This window comes from Galeopterus variegatus, unplaced genomic scaffold, assembly GCF_000696425.1.
Source record: "Galeopterus variegatus unplaced genomic scaffold, G_variegatus-3.0.2 Scaffold5315, whole genome shotgun sequence".
Taxonomy (NCBI): Eukaryota; Metazoa; Chordata; class Mammalia; order Dermoptera; family Cynocephalidae; genus Galeopterus; species Galeopterus variegatus.
The window spans coordinates 151,185-160,070 of NW_007731426.1; the positions used below are offsets into that span (position 1 = coordinate 151,185).

An 8,886-nucleotide genomic window follows, 5' to 3' on the forward strand; every position below is an offset into this window, starting at 1 on the left:
TTTTTGAGAAAAAGCCTTTAACTTTTTACTGTTAAGTGTGATATTAACTGTGGACTTGTCATATATAGCCTTAATTGTGTTGAAGAACATTCTTCCTATACTTAATTTGTAGTTAACACTAATGTATTGTATATTCAAAATAGCTAAAAGAGAGGATTTTAAATGTTCTCACACAAAGAAATTATACATATTTGAGGTGATGGATATGTTAATTAGCCTGATTTGATCATTCCACAATACACACATATAACAAAACATCACATTTTACCTCATAAATATATACAGTTATTTGGACCTAAAAAATCCCACAACAATCACGATAATACGTTGAACTTTCAGAAGGAGAGAACAGAACTGTGGTTACTAGAGGTGGAAAAGGAGGAGGGGGGTTAGTGAGAAATTGGTTAATGGACACAAACAATGATTACATTTTGTAATGATGAATACATTAATTATCCTGATTTGATCATCACATATTGTATACAGGTATTGATAGTCAACTCTGTGCCCCACAAATATGTATGATCAATTATGTTTCAATAAAAAAATAAGAATAAAGAATATGCCTTTACAAAAACAAAATAAGAATAAAACTTTTAAAAAAAGTAAGCCACAGCTGTTTTCTCTAATTTTCTGAATTCAAATCCAGTCTTCAATTTGGTGTTCCATATCTTTCACTAACTGAACTTTAGTATCTTTCACAGGTCTGTTTCTTACAGTTACAAAACATTTTGCTCCAGCTATAAGTATGCTATTAACACAAACAGCAGCTGGCATTCATTGAGCTCATATGTACTAGGCAGTGTGTTAAGCACTTGTACATGCAATATATTATATCCAGGCAACAATTTTAGGAGGTACATATTATGCCTACAAGAGTAGGGACCATGTCTATCTTGTTCAATGCTGTGATCCAGTATCTAGAGAAGTAACTCATATATGTTAGACATTCAATAAATAATTATTGAATGAACTTTATTATGAGGAAGTTAGACTTCAAAAGTTTCTTACAGATTGTCACACTGCAAGTGAGCAGTAGGTCAGAAGATCAATCCCAGATCTGTCTATAAAGACTATAATTAAACTTACTGTAAGAAAAATTGAAATATAAATGGTCAGGATCCCTCAGATGTTCGGAATCTTGCCAAGTATGACCTAGCCTGTTTAATGTAAATATGCACAAGTGCACCCAGGTGTTCCTTGGTTATTGTTTGATGTAATTGTTCATGTGTGAACAGGTGTTCTTTGGTTATCTGACTCGCGAAGTATAAAGGACACATGGCTCTAATCCACAGGGCCTTTGGGATCCTCTGGAAGGTCACTAGGGCAGCTGCTGCTAGCTACCTGTGCTTGCATCTGAATAAAGCCTGTTAATTTTTACCCATGGCTTCCAGGATCATTTTTCTATTACCTATCTTGTGGACCTGCATGTGAGGGGTTTGTGACCCAGTCTGTACAACAGATTTGAAGGGTCCGTGGGCCGTAGCCCAGCAATTGGCATAGTCAGCGGTATTCTGAGCAGGTAAGGGAGCCAATAGACCCTTGGGAGGGGGAGGAAATGTGGTTACCCTTGAGTGTGGGGTACCTGGTGGCTGCTTTCCTGTTGACCAGGGTCTGGCTGTTGCTCAATATACTGTGAGCCAATTGAGTTTTACAGCAGAAAGCAGACTTGTTGGAAGCGCGGATACTTGTCCTGGAGGATGAAGTGCCTCAAGGTGTCATACCTGCTTCTGACACTGGGGATGATGAAAAATCCAGTGGTGAGTTGAGGGACAGACTGTGCATCCTCTGGCATGACCAGTTGTTCATGAAAGTGAAGCATGAGCAGCCTATGGGAGCAGGAGGACAACCGGTGGGCAATCCACACATGACCCAATTCAGTACCTATGTCCCATATACCCAGGTAGAATTAGTTGACCTGGGGAAACAGTTTTGGCAGAAACAGGGAGAACCCCTGGCTGCCTGGCTGCTGTGGTTATGGGATCTAGGGATGGATAGCGTGATGTGCTCTGGTGAGGAGATGGAAAAGTTAGCCATCCCTGCCACAGCACATAGAGAATAGCCACAGATATGCACAAGGGCAGGGTAATCAATCCTTAATGGACTGGGTAAATGCAGCTGTGCAAACTTTGTAGCTGAACACTGGAGAACTGCCCAAAACTGTGAGTAAATGGCAAATGTGTGATGAATTGGTTCAAATAATTTGGGAGCTGGGGATGCAGCAATCCATGTTTAATGTGAATATGCATGGCCCAGATGATGAACATTTTACAGGTGGCATAAGAGACGTAGTGCTGCAAACTGCCCCATTAAAGTACTTTGGGTCACTGAAGCCCACGATGGCCCCATATGTTGGTCATCCTATACATGAAGTAATGACCATGATGGCTAGTCTGGGCTAAGTGGAAGAGAGGAGACAAGCAAAAGGGGTTCAAAAGGTGTCTATGACCAACCCCCCCCAAAATGCTCAGGATTTTATCCCAAGCAGACCAATCAAGACCAGCCATAAGTAGATATGGCTTAAGTTGCTTGTGGCAGGGATTGGTAGCAAGAAAATTGGCAACCAGATACAGTCCTGTTTGATCTGTGGCAACAATTACGCCCTAAACATCATTTCACTAAACATCTGGAAACAGATGGCAAGGTATGCCCAGTGAATTTAAAAGATGCTTTGTTACTACTGTGGAGGTGGATGGACTATTCTATTTTCAGTAGGAGCAGGCCAAGGTGCTTGTCTTGCAGGGGCAGTCAGGGACCAGAGGCTTCACATTGAACTGGCAATACATTGGTCAGGGACAAATGTGCAGCATATGTTGGTGTTGGTGAACACCAGCACAGAATGTAGCCTGACACATGGCAACCCAGATAAGTTTCTAAGGGTCACAGTTCATGTAGATGGCTATAGAGGACATACTATTAAAGTCAAAGCTATGTCATTGCCATTGGGATAGGATGATTGCCCCCTTGTCAATATACTGTGTATATCCCCAGTATACAGTATATCTTGGGTATAGAGGTACTTTATGGTTTGCACCTGAAGCAACAGTTGGAAAATTTCAGCTATGAATAAGCACAGTAAAGCCTGTGTTACGAGGATATGTTAAACATGGCCCAAAGGTGTTACCCAAGCCAAGATGTGTAGTCAATGTGAAGCAGGATTGCCTACCGGGAGGACATGCAGTGATCAGTGTCACTATATCGGAGTTAGAGAAAGTTGGCAATATTCATCCAACACATAGCCCATTTAATGCCCTGGTATGGCCAGTGAAAAACCCTGATGGTACCTGGAGGATGACTGTAGTTTATTGAGAACCACACCAAGTAGTGCCTCTTTTGCATGCAGCTGTGCCTTCAGTTCACAAATTAATGGATCAGCTGATGACTCAGCTAGGAACTTATCATTATGTACTGGACATTTCAAATGCTTTTTTTCCCTCTATTCCAATATTGGCTGGTAGCCAAGATCAGTTCACCTTCACCTGGGATGTGAGGGAGTGGACCTTTCAAGTATTGCCCCAAGGCTATCTGTATAGCCCAACCATCTGTCATGGTTTAGTGGCTGGGGACTTAGCCAAGTGGACTAGGCCCAGCACAGTACTGATTATAATAATAATAATAATCAAGGTAGTGATTATTGCTTTTCAGATTCCGGACGCAGGTCTTCCTTAAGGATTTCTTGTATGGCTGGTCATGTGGTTGTGAACTTCTGCAACTTTTGTTTGTCTGGAAAATACACTATTTTCCTCTCATTTCTGAAGGATAGCCTTGCTGGGTATAGTATTCTTGGCTGCCAGGTTTTTTGTTTTTCTTTCTTTTTTTTCCCTTAAAAAATTTTTTTTTATTGAAACATAATTGATTATATACATTTGTAGGATACAGATTTTAATAATAATAAATGTGTATAAAATGTGGTGACCAAATCAGGATAATTAGTATACACGTGCTCAAAAAACATACTCAATCTTTGTGACCCTTAACCAATTTCTCACTAATCCACCTCTCCCTCCCCATTTCCCAACTCTAATAACCACAGTTCTGTTCCCTTTTTATGAAAGTTCACTGTATTATTGTGATTGTTTCTTTTTTTCTTTCTTTATTTCAGCTTTCACTTATGAGGGAAGACTTGCAGTATTTCTTTTTCTGTGCCTGGCTTATTTCACTTAGCATAATTTTCTCTAAGTTCATCCATGTTGCTGCAAATGGAAGTTTTTCATTTTTTTTTATGACAGAGTAGTATTCCTGTCATAATATGTGTGTGTGTGTGTGTATAGATAGATAAGCATATATATCTATACACACACACATATATTTACATATACATATGTAAATACACACACAAACACACACATATGCCACATTTCCCTTACTCAGTCATCTGTTAATGGACATGTATATTGCTTCTAACTATTGGCTATTATAAATAGAGCTTCAATAAACATGGGAGTTCAGATATCCCTTCAACATGAAGATTTCCATTTCTTTGGGTATATAGCCAGCAGTGGGATTGCTGGATTGTATGGCAGTTTTATCTGTAATTGTTTGGGAAACGTCCATACTGTTTTCCATAATGGCTGCACTAGTTTGCAGTCCCACCAATAGCGTAGGAGAGTTCCCCTTTATTCATATCCTCACTAGCATTTGTTATTCTCTGCCTTTTTGGTAATAGCCAGTCTATGTGAGGTGAAATGATATCTCAATGTGGTTTGATTTGCATTTGTATATCTTCCTTTGAGAAATGTCTGTTTAGCTCCTTTGACCATTTTTTTAATTGGATTACTTGTATTGTTACTGTTGAGTTGTTTGAATTCTTTGTATATTCTGGATGTTAATCCCTTGTTGGATGCATAGTTTGCAAATATTTTCTTGCACTCTGTAGGTTGTCTTTTCACTCTGTTAATTGTTTTTTTCCCCCTGTGGAGAAGCTTTTTAGTTTTGTATAATCCCATTTATTTTTTTCTTTTGTTACTGTAATACTTTCCATCTATGCCTAACTTGTGCAGAGTCTTTATCATGAAAGGAGGTTGAATTTTGTCAAATGATTTTTTTCAGCATCAATAGTGATGATCATGTGGTTTTTGTCTTTGCTTTTATTAATGTGGTTTATCACGTTTATTGATTTGTATATGTTGAAACAAACTCGCATCTGTGGGATGAATCCCACTTGATCATGGTGGATAATTTTGCATATGTTTGCTGTATTCTGTTAGCTAGTACTTTATTGAGGATTTTTGCATCTATATTCATCAGTGATATTGGCCTGTAGTTTTCTATTTTTGATGCATCCTTGTCTGGTTTTGGAATCAGGGTGATATTTGCCTCATAGAATGAGTTTGGGAGAATGGCCTCTGTTTCAATCTTTTGGAACAGTTTGTAGAGAATTGGTACCAGTTTCTCTTTGATGATTTGGTAGAACTCTGCAGTGAAGCTGTCCGGTCCTGGGATTTTCTTTGTTGGGAGCCTTCTGTAACAGCTTCAATCTCTTTTATTGGTATTGGTCTGTTCAGATTTTCTATATCTTCCTGCCTCAGTTTTGGTAGCTTGTATGCATCCAGAAATTTATCCATTTCCTCCAGATTTTCAAATTTGTTGGCATATAGTTGGGTATAAGAGACTCTAATGATTTCTTGTATTTTTGAGGTTTCAGTTGTGATTTCACCTTTTTTGTTTCTAATTTTTGTTATTTGGGTCTTCTCTCTTCTTTTCTTAGTTAGTCTTGCTAAACATTTGTTGATTTTATTAATCTTTTCAAAGAACCAAATTTTTGTTTCATTGATCTTTTGCATTGTTTTTAGTGTTTCTATGTCATTTAGTTCTGCTCAGATCTTAATTATTTCTTCTCATCTACTAACTTTAGGTTTGGTTTGTTCTTGTTTTTCTAGATCTTTAAGGTGAAGTGTTAGGTTGGTTATTTGCCATCTTTCTATTCTTCTGATGTAAGCATTTAAGGCAATACATTTCCCCATTAATACTGCTCTTGCAGTATCCCACAGGTTTTGGTATGATGTGTCCTTATTTTCATTAGTTTCAAGAAATGTTTTCATTTCCCGTTTAATTTCTTCTTGGGCTCACATGTCATTAAGTAGAATTTTGTTTAATTTCCATCCGTTTGTATAGTTTTCACAGTTTAATTTATTATTGATTTCTAATTTTAATCCATTGTGATCAGAAAAAAAATGGAATAATTCTAATTTTTTTATTTGTTAAGACTTGCATTGTGACCTAACATGTGGTCTCTCCTGGAGAATGTTCCATGTGCTGATGACAAGAATGAATATTCTGAGGTTGTTGGGTGGAATGTTCTGTAGATATCTGCCAAATCCAATTGGTCTAAATTATTGCTTAGATCTTGTGTTTCTATGTTGATTTTTTGCCTTTATGGTCTGTCCAATGATGAGAGTGGGGTGTTCTGGTCCCCCTCTATTATTGTGATAGTGTCTATTTCTTTCTTTAGATCTAATAGTGTTTGCTTTGAAAATTTGGCTGCTCTGAGATTAGCTGCATATATATTTATGATTGCTATGTATTCTTGATGGATAGTTCCTTTTATCATTATATATTGGCCATCTTTATCTCTTTTAATGGTTTTTGTTTTCAAGTGTATTTTATCTGATATAAGAATAGCTCCTCCAGCTCGTTTTCCATTTCTACTTTCATACAATATCCTTTTCCATCCTTTTACTCTTTGTCTGTTTGTGTCTTTACAGGTATAGTGAGTCTCTTGAAGACAGCATATTGTTGGGTCTATGTTTTGAATCCAGTCAGTCAGTCTGTGTCTTTTAAGTGGGGAATTTAGTCCCTTTACATCCAGAATTATTATTGAAAGGTGTTGATTTACTCCTAGCATTATACTTATTTTTGTTTAGATGTCTTAAGTATCTTTAGTTCCTTTCTTTCAAATTTTCTGTTTGTCTTCCATATTTGTTAGTTTCTTGGGGTGATGGATAAACTATTTTTTTCTCTCTTGTTAGCATTATTGTTTTGCTGGTAGGTATTGTTCTTTCTTGTGTAGTGATGATTGTTTTTATGCTATCAAACCCAGCACTTCCTTGAGAATTTCTTTTAGAGCTGGTAATGTGGTAGTGAACTCCCACAGTTTTTATTTGTCTTAGAAATATATTATTTATCCTTCATTTTGGAATCATAGCCTTGTTGGGCAAAATATTCTTGGCTGCCAATTTTTGTCCTTTAGTGTTTTGAATATATCATCCCATTATTTTATGGCTTTTAGTGTTTATGATAAGAAGTCTGATGTTATTCTGATTGGGGCTCCCTTATAAGTGACTTTTCTGCTTCTCTCTTGCAGCTTTTAAGATTCTCTCTTTGTCTCATTTTGTCACTTGATTATCACATGTCTTAGAGAGGACCTTTTTGGGTTGAATGTGTTTGGTGATCTTTGGGCTTCCTGAATCTGGGGATCTGTGACTTTCCCTATACCTGGGAATCTTTCTGCTATTACCTCATTGAGTATGTTTTCAATGCCATTTCCTTTTTCACCCCCTTTTGGAATACCCATGGTGTGGATATTTGAGCACTTAAGGTTGTCAGTTGTCTCTCTGAAATTTTCTTCAATTTTTAAAATTCTTTTTTCTTTTTTTCTGGTCTTCCTGTGGTAATTCAAATAGCCTGTCTTCAACGTCAGAAAGTCTCTCTTCTGAAGATGGCGACGGGTCTGGAGCGGCCATGCCAGAAGACAGCGTGACCCTGAGAAGTGTGCGCTGTGATACCAGAGTACTATTTGCATTTACAAGAGCAATAAAAAATGAATAAATCTTTGAACAACTAACCTACAACGACAAACAAGCAACTACAGGTTCGAGGTTTTAGGGCCATCACAAAAGAAGACTCCTGAGAGCGCCCAAGCCATGCTGCAGGATCGTGCGAGCAGCCTGAGACAACAAAGGCCAAGTAAGCCAGCAGAGACGACACAGAAACAGAGTGGAAGGCGCCGGACCGGCCCAACCCTGCGAGCTCTGTGAGTCACCCCGAGTCCAGCTCCACTTGTGGGGCAGAAGCCCGACTGGTCCCCACCCGCCTGGCCCCCGCTTACCACACCAGGCTAGGTGCCCGCAACAGAGCTGCCTCCATTTTCTTGGGTGGGGGTGGAGACGGCAGGCTCAGATCAGGCAGGCCAGCCATCTTTGCTTGGTGCGGCTCCTCACTGAGACGTGCCACTTGTGTACCTCGACACGGGGCCCCCCGGGGCCTGTGGACCGGCCTACAAACCCATTCTCCCTGAGGATCTCTGACGGGGCTGGTAGCGTGGGGAGCCCCCGACCAGCGTCGGGAGGGCAGGGAAGAGGAGCCCACCCAGATCGTCTCTCCACCACACCCTGGGCTTCAGCCCCAGGTAAACTCCCTGTTTCTGGGAGGCAGATACCATCTCTGTGGGCCTCAGTTTGGAAGAACCCCTAACTGATTTCTGGTTGGGAGAGGGGAGCCCGGAGCACTCTGGAGCTACATTGAAGCTTCTGGAGAGCTCTCCCGGAGGGCGCCCGGGTCGACCCATGCTGGGGGGAGTCAAAGAGGAACTGTGTGCTGTGGGACCCTCCCCTGAGGNGAAATAATTACACACCCTGCGGGACCCCTTTGCAAGGCTCAACAGCCCAACCTAGTGCACACAGAGTGGGAAAATGCCCCGATAGTGAGGTGCAGAACACACATACCTTACGGGACCGGCAGGGCAGTATCCAGCAACTTAGTAGAATTCAAACTGACCAAAGAGGAGACTTCCCGCAGAGGTCAAAGACCCGAGTGAAACTCCCTGCCAAAATGAGCAAACACCCAAAAAGAGATACCAGAAATGCAAAAAACCAAGAAAGTACACCACCAAAAGTTGATAAATCTCAAACTCTGGATCCTATAGAACAAGAAGCCATGGAAATGAAT

General features: G+C 39.9%; 1 pseudogene; it reads right to left on the minus strand.

The window, feature by feature from the left end:
• The window catches only part of LOC103604655, a 68,508-nt pseudogene extending 66,713 nt beyond the window's left edge, over nt 1-1,795 (minus strand).
• Nucleotides 1,796-8,886: the final 7,091 nt, after the last annotated feature.